The sequence below is a fragment of the Arachis stenosperma genome, chromosome 3 (genome assembly GCF_014773155.1).
Source record: "Arachis stenosperma cultivar V10309 chromosome 3, arast.V10309.gnm1.PFL2, whole genome shotgun sequence".
NCBI classification, from domain to species: domain Eukaryota; kingdom Viridiplantae; phylum Streptophyta; class Magnoliopsida; order Fabales; family Fabaceae; genus Arachis; species Arachis stenosperma.
In genome coordinates, this window is record NC_080379.1 from 82,674,237 (window position 1) to 82,688,355 (window position 14,119).

The 14,119-nt window shown below is 46.1% G+C and overlaps 1 non-coding gene across 1 annotated transcript; it reads right to left on the minus strand.

The window, feature by feature from the left end:
- Nucleotides 1-1,839: 1,839 nt before the first annotated feature.
- LOC130972568 (small nucleolar RNA R71) lies at nucleotides 1,840-1,946 on the minus strand. The gene has a single exon (XR_009083730.1). It is a non-coding gene; the product is annotated as a small nucleolar RNA R71 (small nucleolar RNA).
- Between the last annotated feature and the right edge of the window lie 12,173 nt (nucleotides 1,947-14,119).

Genomic DNA, 14,119 nt, shown 5'->3' on the forward strand with positions numbered 1-14,119 from the left:
TTGAAGAGCTGATTAGAAGATCAAGAAGAGTAGTATATATAGGAGTAGTTTTGATGTAGAGAGAAGCTTGGCATTTTTGAGAACTACACTCTGTATATTTACTTTTCCTGCAATTTCTAGTTTACTAGAGAATGTACTCTTCTCTATCATCTTCCATTTCTAGAGCTATGAACAACTAAACCCCTTTTCATTGGGTTAGGGAGCTCTGTTGTAATTTGATGGATCAATTATAGTTTTCAATCTTCTTCTTCTTTCTTTTCTCTTGATTTACTAGAAAGCTTTCGATCTTAAATCAATTGGTTTGTTGTCTTGGAAAAGAAACTCTCCATAATTGGATCACCTCTGAGCCTTGGAAAAGGGATGAGGAGATCATGCTAGAAATGCTTTCACATGTTGGACAAAATTGTGTTTTGGACGGATATAGTGGCATATAATCCTCCCAACACTTTGATTTGGAAATACATGTGGTATAATCAGTGACCATACTTCATCTCTTCCCATGAGCAATTAAATCAAGGAATTGGGCAATTGTTCAAACTTAGAGAGATTGGGTTGCCAAGGAATTGGGATCCAATCATCTAAGATTGCCAAGGAGATCAATGAATGCATTTATTGAGGAAGAGATGAGAATGAACTTGATCCGGAGAATGCAACATCTCCTAAGCCCAATGAATCCCCTACTTCTGATCTTACCCATTCTCTTTACTTTCTCCCATTTATTTTCATGTTCATTTCCCCAAATCTCCATTTAAGATTCTGCAATTTACTTTCTGTAATTTACTTTCCCGCCATTTAACTTTCTGCAATTCTTAACTCAATTTTAGCTCAGCTCAACTAGAACGTTCCTCCAATTAAAGTTGCTCGACCAATCAATCCCCGTGGGATTCGACCTCACTCTATTGTGAGTTTTTACTTGACAACAATTCGGTATACTTGCCGAAGGGAAATATGTTGAGAGACAAGTTTCCGTGCATCAAGTTTAAGGCACCGTTGCCGGGGATTGATTTTGTATTGACAATGATTAAGTTGGAAGATCACTAGATTGAGCATTTTTCTTTTGCTTGTTTATTTTACCTAGTCATTTACCTTCAGTTTCAGTTATCTTCTTCCTCTCCCCCATCTCCCCTCTTCGTTTTCTTTTCTTTTGTTGTTATTTACAATTTTGTTCACTAATCCACTAACTATTTGATAATTTGCACCACTCACACTAACAGCCACTTTAACAAGAATAATCTCTTCATTTGCTTTCTTGCTGTGTGCTTTCTTAGTTGTATGACAGGGAGAAGAAGCGGAGCTTCAACTACCCTTTGATTCTGAACCTGAGAGGACCTTCCTTAGATTAAGGAGGGAAGCAAGAGGGAAAAGAATTGTTGGTGTTGAGGAATAGGAAGAGTACTTTGAAACAAATATGGAGGAGAACCTGGAAAACAACCATGAAATTGTGGAAGGCCCTGTGAATCATGCTGGGCAAGAGAGAAGAGTTCTAGGCTCATACATCAATCCAACCCAAGAAATTGTGGAAGTTGTATCCAAAAGCCAACCATACATGCCAATAACTTTGAATTAAAACCCCAGCTCATCACCCTTGTTCAGAACAACTGTTTACTCGGAGGAAGCGCCCAAGAAGACCCCAATCAATATCTAACCACCTTCCTAAGAATATGTGACACTGTGAAGTCTAATGGTGTTCATCCAGATGTCTATAGACTGCTTTTGTTCCCTTTTTCACTTAAGGACAAAGCATCTAAATGGCTAGAATCTTTCCCAAAGGAGAGTTTAAAAAATTGGGAAGATGTGGTGAACAAATTTTTGGCGAGATTCTATGCTCAAAGAATCAACAGGTTGAGAGCTGAGGTACAAACCTTCAGGCAACAAGATGGTGAAACTCTCTATGAGGCATGGGAGAGGTTTAAGGACTTAACAAGAAAGTGCCCACTAGATATGTTCAACGAATGGGTTCAACTGCACATTTTCTATGAAGGTCTTTTTTACGAATCAAAGAAGGTCGTAGACAATTCATCTGGGTGATCTCTAAACAAGAAGAAAACCATTGAAGAAGCCATAGATGTCATTGAGACTGAAGCTGAGAATAACTACTTCTATGCTTCTGAAAGGAGCAACACTCGAGGAGTGATGGAGCTGAACCATATGAATGCACTGCTGGCTCAAAATAAGATGATCACCAAGCAGTTAGCCGATCTTACCAAGAAGATGAAAGAGAACCAAGTTGCAGCAGTCATCACTTGATCACCAGCCCAAGAAGGAGTGAATACATGAGAAGAAGGCGACTGAGAACAAGCCAACTATGTTGGGAACTCACCCAGGCAGACCCATGATCCATACTCCAAAATTTATAATTCTGATTGGAAGAACTACCCTAATTTTGGGTGGGGAAATCAACAAGACCAAGGCCAAGACCAAAGATGCCACAACCACAATCCCAATAACAATGCAACTCACTAACATCCCTCACAGAGATCATATCAACACCTACCTAACCACCCTTCTCAACATCCATACCAAAACCAACATGACCACTCTCAACCTCCTAACCTTAACCCATCATCACCCACTGAAGATAGACTCTCTATAATTGAGACTCTACTTGAAGGTATATGTAAAGAAGTCCAAGACAACAGAGTCTTCAAGGATGAAGTGCGAGCCAATATCAAAAACCAAGGAGACACCATCAAGAGGCTAGAGTCCCAAGTGGGATATCTATCTCAACAGTTTACCAAGCCTACTGATAGTTTCCCAAGTGACACAGAAAAGAACCCAAGAGGAGAAACAAAGAAAGTAAGATGGGAAGAATGCAAGATGATCACTATAAGTGATGAGAGGAGTGTGGAAAACGTAAACACACAAACAGAACACTTTCAAGACATTCCAAAGGAAAAGCATGAAGAGAGCAATCAAGAACCCAATTTCATACATAGGAAGGAGCTAAAAAAAGAGGAGACTCTGAACCCATATGCACCTTTTCCCCAAAGGCTCAAGGGTGGTGTAGCAAGGAGAGTGTATTCAAGGTTCCTCGACATGTTTGCATCTCTTCATATAAACATACCGTTCATTAAGGCTCTCCAGCAGATGCCCTCATACATCAAGTACATAAAGGAGATACTGACCAAAAAGAGTTCACTGAAGGGTGGGAAAACAATAGTGATGAATAAGGAGTGCAGCGCTCTCATTCAAACAGAGCCACCTACAAAAAGGAAGGACCCAAGGAGTTTTCACATCCCCTGTGTTATAGGAGAAAAAATGATTAATAAGGGACTCTGTGACCTGGGAGCAAGCATCAACTTAATGCCTCTATCCCTCATAAAAAAGCTTCAAATCAATGAGCTAACGCCCACGGACATAATCATCAAATTGGCTGACAAAACTCAAAAATAGGCAATAGGAGTGGTTGAAAACGTGTTAGTGAAGGTTGGGAACTACTTCCTTCTCACAGACTTTGTTATCTTGGAGATGGAGGAGAATCACATCCATCCCATCATCCTGGGGAGTCCATTCTTAGCCACAGCCAAGGCGTTTATAGATGTGGAGCGAGGAGAGCTAATATTGAGGGTACATGATGAACAACTCACTTTCAATGTCTTCAAACCCTCACAAGAAGCAGATCATGAAAACAAAGAATCAAGGGAAGAACACGATAAGGAACTGATGGAAGAGACAAGCACGGAAGCACAAACAATACACCTGAAAATCCCTCTGGTTGACAAGCAATGTGATCAGAAGGAACAGCAGCCAAGTGTAACCCAAGAGGAGCTAGACCCACTAGAGTCATACGAGACCAGCATCAAAATCTTCCTAGAAAACGAAACCACAAGGAGCAGGGTAACATCAAGGGAAATAAGGAAAAAGGTCCCAAGGGGATGGAGGAACAAGAAGATCCCTACAGAGGATTTCTCTCTAGGAGATGAAGTGATTTCTGCTTATTTTCCACCTATCCCACCTCATCTCCCCACCATCCCATCTCAACTGCCTCAAGTGTACACCATCAGCAAAATTCTTTCTTTAGAACATGTAGAGCAAAATTCACTACAAGAGGGGATGATTTGAAGCACTACCAACCACCCTGACAAAGGCCAAACGTCAAGCTAATGACGCTAAAAAAGCGCTTCATGGGAGGTGTTCATACCCTGACCGAGCTCTCCAAACTCGGTAAAGCTGATAGAAGGCCCGACCTCGACCCAAGGCCCACGTTCGAGGTCGGACCTCGGACAAACAGGCCAAAGAAAGGCCCATCAGAAGTGTTCCGAGGGTTACCTGAAACGTGTAGCTCGGTCTTCTGGCAAGGCCCGAGGTGGGGGGTCTGTGACCCGAGCTGGTTGTGCTGAACGGCGGGGGGTTGTACCTGCAATGACACTCCGATGCTTAAGTTAGCATGGGTCCAAGCAGATATCAAGTAGAATTAGAGTATGAGTTATACCTGGGTGCTCCAGTGTATTTATAGTAGTTGGCTGCGATCATCCCTGGATAAGATATTCTTATCTTATCTTATCTTTTGGGAGATTCATCTCTATCTTTGCGGAACCGCCTTTCCCAGGCCCTTTCGGCCTTTAGGTTTTGGGCTTAGTTCCTTCTGATGGGCCTTTCTTTGGCCTGTTTGTCCGAGGTCCGACCTCGAACGTGGGCCTTGGGTCGAGGTCGGGCCTTCTATCAGCTTTACCGAGTTTGGAGAGCTCGGTCAGGGTATGAACAGTGCCCCTGCCCGAGTTCGTCTTTTTTCGGAAGGTCGAGCTCGGGCATAGTAGTTTTTCAAAATTTGAAAACGGTCGTTTCAGCATTTATTGCTTGTTACCGTTTCTTCCTCGATTTCCGTGCGGCGCTCTGTGGAGGCTTTATTTATTTGCCCCTTTCTTCATTTTTCTTTGTTTATTCATCACTTCTTTTCGAGCATCTTCTCTTCTTTCTCTCTGTTCTTCGTCTTCCATTTTTTGTGCGTTTTTTCTGCGCCGCCGTTTTTCCTTTCGTCGGAGCTCGTCGCTTTCTTCTTTTCCAGGTTTGCTTTTTTCGCTTTTATTCTTCGTACGCTTCTTTTTTCTGATATCTTCTATGCCCGGGTTGCCCCGAAAAGAGGCGCCGCTATTGCTTTGTATGTGTGTGTGGGGGGACTCTTTTCTCCGATCCATTTTTGTTATTCGAGTTGCTGCCTTCTTGTTTGTAAAAGAACTTTGCTTTCTTTTGTTTTTGTTGAATTTGGTTTTTCTGCCTTTGTGTGATTTTTGTCTTGCTGTTGTATTCTTTCTTTGTAGGCAAGATTTTTTTATGTCTCGAAAGGTGTTTCAAGCAATGTCGACCAAGATTCCGAGTGGTCTAGGTTGGGTAGATCCTGCTCCTTTAAGGGTCCCGTCTGTTGTAGATTCTGAGTATCTGATTAGGTTCCGTAGGGAGTGTAGTATTTGTGAGAACAGGGAGTCTGAGCGGGATTACGAGTTAGCAGCCCCGGAGTCCGAGGAGAGGGTATGTTTTCCGCCGTTAGAGAGTTCCGAGAAACTTTTCTTCTATGCTTATGATTGTTTCTTCTCCAAGCTAGGTGTCCGTCTTCCTTTCACCGACCTGGAATCCGAGGTCCTTTGGTCTTGTAACCTTGCCCCTACACAACTCCATCCGAACTCTTGGGCGTTTTTAAAGCTTTTCCAACTTTTGTGTCAGATTTTAGGCGTCTCCCCTTCTGTTTCTCTTTTTTCTTATCTGTTTGTACTGACGAAGCCGGGGTCGGGTGCTGGGAAGGTGTCCTGGGTTTCGTTTAGGGCTAACCAGGGTAGGAAATTTTGCACTTTGTATGATGAGTCGTTTCACGATTTCAAAAACTATTACTTCAAAGTCCGGGCTGTTGGAGATGTCCGACCTTTTTTCTTAGATGAGAGTGGGGAGCCTTCGTTTCCTCTTTGTTGGCAAGAGAGTGTGGTGTCGGTTAAGTACACTTTCGAGAGTCTAGATGAGGTGGAACAGGCTTTCGTTGGTGTGTTGAGCAGTCTATGGGGTCGGGCACCTCACTTGGATACGAAGAAAATGTTGGGAGATCCAAGCCTTCTCCGTTCCGAGTTAGGTAGTTCCCGACCTCTTTTTGAGATTTCATTTTCATATTTTGACTTTGTTTTGATCTTTCTGTTTGATAACCTCTTTGTTTCGTTTCTGCAGAGATGTCTTCTCAGGCTGATTCTATGAAGTTTCTCCGTCGAGCGAAGAAATCTGCGGCATCTCGGAATATCGAGGCTGAAGCTTCTCCCCGACCTTCTCCGCAGAAGACTACAATTGGTGTTCAGACTCGGTCGAAGACCATTCCGGTCCCTCAGTTCCGAGCTATAACTCAGGATCCTCCGACCTCCGGACCCGGTCAGCTTTCCCCGACCTCGACCTCGGGTCCTCCCCCAAGAAACAGAAGACTTCCCGAGAGCCTGCTGGTTTCAATGACAAGGATTTCGATGCTCTCGGTTGGGTTGAGCAGCACATTCTTCCTCAGACTTTTATTTCTACTGATGATGCGTCCATGGAGCATCACTTTCAGTATATGGCGCGGAGTTGTGTTCGGATGGCTAGCCTTCATGCCGCCATTGCTCGGGAGTTTAAGAAAGCTCCCCTTGGGCGACCAGCTCCCGACTTGAGAAGGCCCGGTCCGAGCTTGATAAGGTTAGTCAGCTGAAGGATGCTAGGATTGCCGAGCTGGAGGAGTCTTTGGAGGAAGAGAAGACTAGGGCTACCGCGGCTGTGGCGGTGGCGAAGACGTCTGAGGAGATGGCGAGGGTGGCGACGGAGAACTATACCAAGCTGTATGCTGAGCTTGTGGAGACGAAGGAGAAGCTGCAATCTGCTCGGGATGACTTTTATGAGCTGGAAGATAATGTGGCCAAGGGTATGGATGCTATGTTTGTGAATTTGAGGGATCAGGTCCGGGTTCTTGCTCCCGAATTGGATCTCAGTTTGTTCAGTACGGATAACATGGTTGTGGAGGGGAAGATTGTTCCTGCCCCTGTTGAGGATGAGGTTCCGATGTCCGACCCCAAGGCTCCGGTGTCCGACCCCGAGGCTCCGGTCGTGAACCCGACTTCACCTTTGGCCGAGGATAGAGTTGGTATGGAGGTTCCAAGCGATGGTGCTGTTCCTGCAGTCCCGATATCCATGTTTCAGCCAGGTGTTGATGCGGAGTCTGGAAAGGGCCTTGATCCTCTGTAATTTTTTGTACTTTTTGTGCTTTTGCCCGACCTGTGGGCTTTTTGTTTTTGGATGTTTTCTGCAAACATTTTGGACACCTGTTCTGCTATTTTAGCTACTCTTGTAGCTTTATTATGCCATGCTTTGTGTTTCGATTGTCTTCGTTCCGCTTTTATGCTTTTTAGTTGTTCTCGGGTAACAACTTTTTAGCTAGCGTTTTGACTTCTCGCTTTTTGCTTTTTTAGTTGTTTTTGGGTAACAACTTTTTAGCTAGCGCTTTGACTTCTCGCTTTTTGCTTTTTAGTTGTTTTTGGGTAACAACTTTTTAGCTAGTGCCTTGACTTTCTCGCTTTTTGCTTTTTAGTTGTTTTTGGGTAACAACCTTTTAGCTAGCGCCTTGACTTTCTCGCTTTTTGCTTTTTAGTTGTTTTTGGGTAACAACTTTTTAGCTAGCGCCTTGACTTTCTCGCTTTTTGCTTTTTAGTTGTTTTTGGGTAACAACTTTTTAGCTAGCGCCTTGACTTTCTCGCTTTTTGCTTTTTAGTTGTTTTTGGGTAACAACTTTTAGCTAGCGCCTTGACTTTCTCGCTTTTTGTTTTTTAGTTGTTTTTGGGTAACAACTTTTTAGCTAGCGTTTCTCGAAGTCCTGGTTCTTTGCCAGCTTCTTTCTTGGGTCCGAGTTTACTCTCGGACATCGGGATCCTTGAGTACCCCTTTGGTCAGGTCCGACTTTGTTGTTTGGTCGGCCTTTTTTAAGTTATTTTTGTAACTTCTTTTCTATTTGGCTTTTTGAGCCATTTCAGAGTTACGTTTATAACTTCTCACATTAATTTGAACCTCGTCGCTTCATCTTTGCCGACCTCGTATGGCCTTTGGCAAATGATTTTTTGCGTTTTGCCGAGCATAAATTAATGCGCCTTGGTGGGGTACTTTTTAGGATATGCTTTATAACGAGAAAGAGAAAATAAAGAAATTTGATTAGTATTTAAAAAGAAGAATATGTACAAAGTGTTTACCCTTTTGACTAGGTCGGGTGTCCTACTTAACCGGGTATCTCATTAAAAAACCCTCGTGGGGAAAAAGAGTACACCTCGGGTTAAGTTTTTCTTGCTGTAGTATCGTCTTAGGTTACAGGCGTGCCAGGTTCTGGGCAGCTCATTGCCTTCTAGGTCGGATATCTTGTAGTAGCCTGTCCCTAAGACTTCTGTTACTTTGTAGGGCCCCTTCCAATTTGCGGCTAGCTTTCCTTTTCCCGATTTTTGTGTTCCGATGTCGTTTCGGATTAAAATCAGGTCGTGAGTGGAGAAGCTTCGTTTTATCACCTTTCGGTTATATCTGAGGGCCGTTCGTCGTTTTAAGACTTCTTCTCTGATTCGGGCTCTTTCTCGGACCTCGGGTAGGAGGTCGAGTTCTTCCCTTTGTGCCTGAGGGTTACCTCCTTCGTTGTAGAAGATGGTTCTGGGTGATCCTTCGTCTATTTCGACGGGAATCATTGCCTCCATTCCGTAGGCTAGTCGGAATGGGGATTCTCCTGTTGTAGAGTGCGGGGTTGTCCGATATGCCCATAATACCTGGGGGAGTTCATCGGCCCATGCCCCTTTGGCCTCTTGGAGTCTTCGTTTTAACCCGGCCAAGATGACTTTATTTGCGGCCTCTGCTTGTCCATTGGCTTGCGGGTGTTCGACCGATGTGAACTGCTGTTTGATTTTTAGCTCGGCCACCAAGTTCTGAAAACTTGTGTCTGTGAACTGTGTTCCATTGTCTGTTGTGATGGAGTAGGGGACTCCGAACCTCGTGACAATGTTTTTGTATAGGAATTTACGGCTTTTCTGAGCCGTAATAGTGGCTAAGGGTTCAGCCTCGATCCACTTTGTGAAGTAGTCGACCCCTACTATGAGGTACTTGACTTGCCCCGGTCCTTGTGGGAATGGGCCGAGTAGGTCGAGTCCCCACTTTGCGAAGGGCCATGGTGCGGTGATGCTTATGAGGTCTTCGGGCGGTGCTTTGTGAAAATTGGCGTTTTTTTTGGCAGGGGGGGCATATTTTCACAAACTCTGCCGCGTCTCTTTGCAAGGTCGGCCAGTAGAACCCGGCTCTGACTATTTTCTTGGACAGGTCCCGGGCTCCGAGATGGTTCCCACACATGCCTTTGTGGACTTCTTCGAGGACGCTCTTTGTTTCTGTGGTCGGGACGCACCTCAGGAGGGGGTTTGAGAATCCTCTTCTGTATAATACGTCGTGGATTAACGTGTAGTTCTGGGCGTCTTTTGTAAGCCTTTTAGCTTCTTTTCTTTCGGCGGGGAGAGTTCCCGATTTCAGATAGTTGAGTATGGGGGTTATCCATCCTTGTTGTTGCCGGATATATTTAGTATTTCTTCCTCCCTTAACACGGAGGGGGATTGTAGAGTTTCTTGGAGGAGACTTCTGTTGTTCCCTCCGGGCTTGGTGCTAGCAAGTTTTGAGAGGGCGTCTGCCCGGGCATTTTGCTCCCGGGGTATGTGCTGGATTTGTATTTCCGGGAAGTGTCGTAATTGCGCCTGTGTTTGGTCTAGGTATTTTTTCATAGTAGGGTCTTTGGCCTGGTAGCTTCCATTTACTTGTGATGTGACGACCTGGGAGTCGCTGAAGATCGTGATCCTCTTTGCTCTGACCTCTTCGGCTAGTTTTAGTCCCGCTAGTAGGGCTTCGTATTCGGCTTGGTTATTTGAGGCCTGGAACTCGAATTTTAGGGATAGCTCAATCCGTGTTCCTTGATCGCTTTCGAGTATAACACCGGCCCCGCTTCCTGTTTTGTTTGAGGATCCGTCGACATACAGATTCCATGAGAGTGGGGTTCCCGGGGTCTCAGTGTATTCTGCGACGAAGTCGGCTAGGTATTGAGATTTTATGGCAGTCCGGGCTTCATAGTGGAGGTCGAACTCGGACAATTCCACCGCCCATTGTAGGATTCGTCCTGCCATGTCTGTCTTTTGTAGGATGTGTCTCATGGGTTGGTTTGTCCGGACTTTGATGGTGTGGGCTTGAAAGTAGGGGCGGAGTCTCCGAGCTGTGAACACTAGTGCATAGGCGAATTTCTCTATTTTCTGATAGTTTAATTCGGCCCCTTGTAGTGCTTTGCTTACGAAGTATATGGGGTGTTGCCCCTCCTCATTTTCTCGTATTAGTGCCGAGGCGACTGCCCGATGTCCGACCGACAGGTATAGTACGAGCTCTTCCCCTTTTAGCGGTCGGGTTAAGATTGGTGGCTGCCCGAGGAATTCCTTGAATTCTTGGAAGGCCTTTTCGCATTCCGGGGTCCAAGAGAAGGGTTTCCCTTTCTTTAGGAGTGAGTAGAGAGGGAGTGATCTTATCGCTGATCCTGCCAAGAATCTTGATAGGGCGGCTAGTCTCCCATTTAGTTGTTGTACTTCTTTGACACACGTCGGGCTTTTCATATTGAGTATTGCTTGGCATTTGTCCGGGTTTGCTTCGATGCCTCTCTGAGTCAGCATGAAGCCTAAGAACTTCCCGGCTTCTGCGGCGAAGGTGCACTTTGTCGGGTTAAGTCTCATGTTGTGTTTCCGGAGGGTGTCGAAGATACTGCTGAGGTCGGCGACCAAGTTTCTGTCTTCTTGTGTCTTTACTAGCATGTCGTCGACGTACACCTCTAGCTGTAGCCCGATGTGTTCTGAGAACATTTTGTTCATTAGCATCTGGTAGGTTGCCCCTGCGTTCTTCAGCCCGAAGGGCATTACTACGTAGCAGTAGTTTGCCCTTGGGGTTATGAACGAGGTCTTTTCTTGGTCGGGTCCATACATCGGGATTTGATTGTATCCCGAGTATGCATCCATGAAGGAGAGGTATCTGTAGCCCGAAGCGGCATTGACTAAGGCGTCGATGTTCGGTAGTGGATATGGATCTTTGGGGCAGGCTTTGTTGAGATCCGTGTAGTCGACGCACATCCTCCATTTTCCATTGGGCTTCTTCACTAGGACCACGTTTGCGAGCCATAGGGGGTACTTTACTTCCCTAATGAACCCTGCATCTAGTAGTGCTTGCACTTGTTCTTCTATTGCTTGCATGCGTTCGGGCCCGAGCTTCCTGCGTCTTTGTTGGACAGGTCGGGATCCCGGGTATACTGATAGCTTATGGCACATCAGGTCGGGGCTTATGCCTGGTATATCGGAGGCTTTCCAGGCGAAGAGGTCGGAATTCTCCCTTAAGAGGGTTGTGAGTTCCTCCTTTAGGCCTGCTTCGAGGTTTGCCCCTATGTTTGTTACTTTCTCGGGTGTGTTCCCGATCTGGATCTTTTCGGTCTCTCCTTCTGGTTGTGGCCGAAGATCTTCTCGGGCTTGGACTCGCCCGAGTTCTTATTGTGTTGACCTCTTTCCCTTTTAGGCTCAGACTTTCGTTGTAGCATCGTCGTGCTAGTTTTTGGTCGCCTTTTAGGGTAGCGATTCCCTTTGCGGTAGGGAACTTCATACAGAGGTGTGGGGTCGAGACTATAGCCGCTAGTCTGTTTAGGGTTGGTCGTCCGATGAGGGCATTGTATGCTGAAGTGACGTCGACTACAATGTAGTCGATGCTTAGTGTTTTGGTTTGCTCGCCTTTTCCAAAGGTAGTGTGTAATGAGATGTATCCCAAGGGGCGGATCGGGGTATCTCCTAGTCCAAACAGGTCGGTGGGATAGGCTTTTAGCTCTTTTTCTTCGAGTCCGAGCTTGTCGAAGGCTGCTTTGAACAGGATATCTGCTGAGCTTCCTTGGTCGATCAGGGTTCGATGTAAGTTGGCGTTGGCTAGGATGATGGTGATTACCATAGGGTCGTCGTGTCCGGGTATTATTCCAAGAGCATCTTCTCGGGTAAATGAGATAGTAGGTAACTCGGGTAAGGGGCTGTCTTCTCGGACATGGTAGACTTCTTTGAGGTGTCTCTTCCGTGAGGATTTGGATGTCCCTCCCCCTGCGAAACCTCCGTTTATCATGTGTATGTGCCTTTCAGGAGTTCGCGGGGTTCGTGTTTGCTCGGCCCGATCTTCGTTATCTCCCCGTCTTCTCTTTCTGGTTTCTTCTCCTTTCTCAGCTATGTATCTGTCGAGTTTTCCCTCTCTGGCTAGCTTTTCTATAACATTCTTTAAGTCGTGGCAGTCGTTAGTAGAGTGGCCGTAGAGTCTGTGATATTCGCAGTACTCGGACCGATCTCTTCCTGCTCTCTTGTGCTTCAGAGGTTTGGGTGGTGGGATCTTCTCGGTGTGGCGTACTTCTCTGTAGACGTCTACCAGGGAGACTCGGAGGGGAGTGTAGCTGTGGTATTTTCGTGGCTTGTCCGAGTTGGATTCTTCTTTCTTTTTCTGTTCCCGATCTCGATCTCGGGGCGGGTAGGTTGACTCCTTCCTGGAAGAGTCTCTCAGCTGGGAGGTTTCTTCCATGTTGATATACTTTCCTGCCCGTTCTTGTACTTCGTATAAGGAGGTCGGGTATCTTTTGGATAGGGATTGGCTAAACGGTCCTTCTTTTAGGCCGTTTGCTAGTCCCATGATGGCTGCTTCCGTGGGCAAGTGTTGTATGTCCAGGCAGGCCTTGTTGAATCGCTCCATGTACTCTCTGAGAGTTTCTTGGTTGCCTTGTTTGATCCCGAGTAGGCTGGGGGCATGTTTTGCCTTGTCCTTTTGAATAGAGAACCTTGTTAAGAATTTTTTGGTCAGGTCTTCAAAGCTGGAGATTGATCCTGGTGGCAGGTTGTCGAACCACTTCATGGCTGACTTAGTGAGAGTGGTGGGGAAGGCTTTGCATCGAATCGCGTCGGAGGCGTTGACTAAGTACATTCTGCTTCTGAAATTGCTGAGGTGATGACTTGGATCGGTGGTGCCGTCGTAGAGGTCCATATCTGGTGGTTTGAAGTTTCGCGGTACCTTCTCTTTCATGATCTCTTGTGTGAAGGGATCATGGTTGCTTTCGGGAGTGGTGCCGTGTTCCGTCCGATCTTTTAGGTTGGCCTCTATCTTCCGCAGTTTTTCTTCCAATTCTCTGCGTTTGCGAGCTTCCCTTCTCAGATCCTGTTCAGTTTCCTTCTGCTTCTTTACGTCCTCTTCGAGTTGTCTCAGCCGGCTTTGTTGTGCCCGAACTGTTTCCAGAATCTCTGAACTTTTTTCTCTTTCGGGATTTTGTGGATCTTTGTCTGGGGGTGATGTCTTTGGGCGATTCTGTTTGTTTCCTCCTGGAGTGCGTGGTGATAGAGGGCTGTCCGGCCGTTCTCCGGTGTCAACTTCCTCTTCTTGTTCTGATGTAGCGTGGTTATTGTTGGGAGGGTCGTCCGCCATGGTAAAGGGATGACTTCCAGGTTCCCCGGCAACGGCGCCAATGTTCCAAGGGTTACCTGAAACGTGTAGCTCGGTCTTCTGGCAAGGCCCGAGGTGGGGGGTCTGTGACCCGAGCTGGTTGTGCTGAACGGCGGGGGGTTGTACCTGCAATGACACTCCGATGCTTAAGTTAGCATGGGTCCAAGCAGATATCAAGTAGAATTAGAGTATGAGTTATACCTGGGTGCTCCAGTGTATTTATAGTAGTTGGCTGCGATCATCCCTGGATAAGATATTCTTATCTTATCTTATCTTTTGGGAGATTCATCTCTATCTTTGCGGAACCGCCTTTCCCAGGCCCTTTCGGCCTTTAGGTTTTGGGCTTAGTTCCTTCTGATGGGCCTTTCTTTGGCCTGTTTGTCCGAGGTCCGACCTCGAACGTGGGCCTTGGGTCGAGGTCGGGCCTTCTATCAGCTTTACCGAGTTTGGAGAGCTCGGTCAGGGTATGAACAAGAAGGAACTAAGCCCAAAACCTAAAGGCCGAAAGGGCCTGGGAAAGGCGGTTCCGCAAAGATAGAGATGAATCTCCCAAAAGATAAGATAAGATAAGAATATCTTATCCAGGGATGATCGCAGCCAACTACTATAAATACACTGGAGCACCCAGGTATAACTCATACTCTAA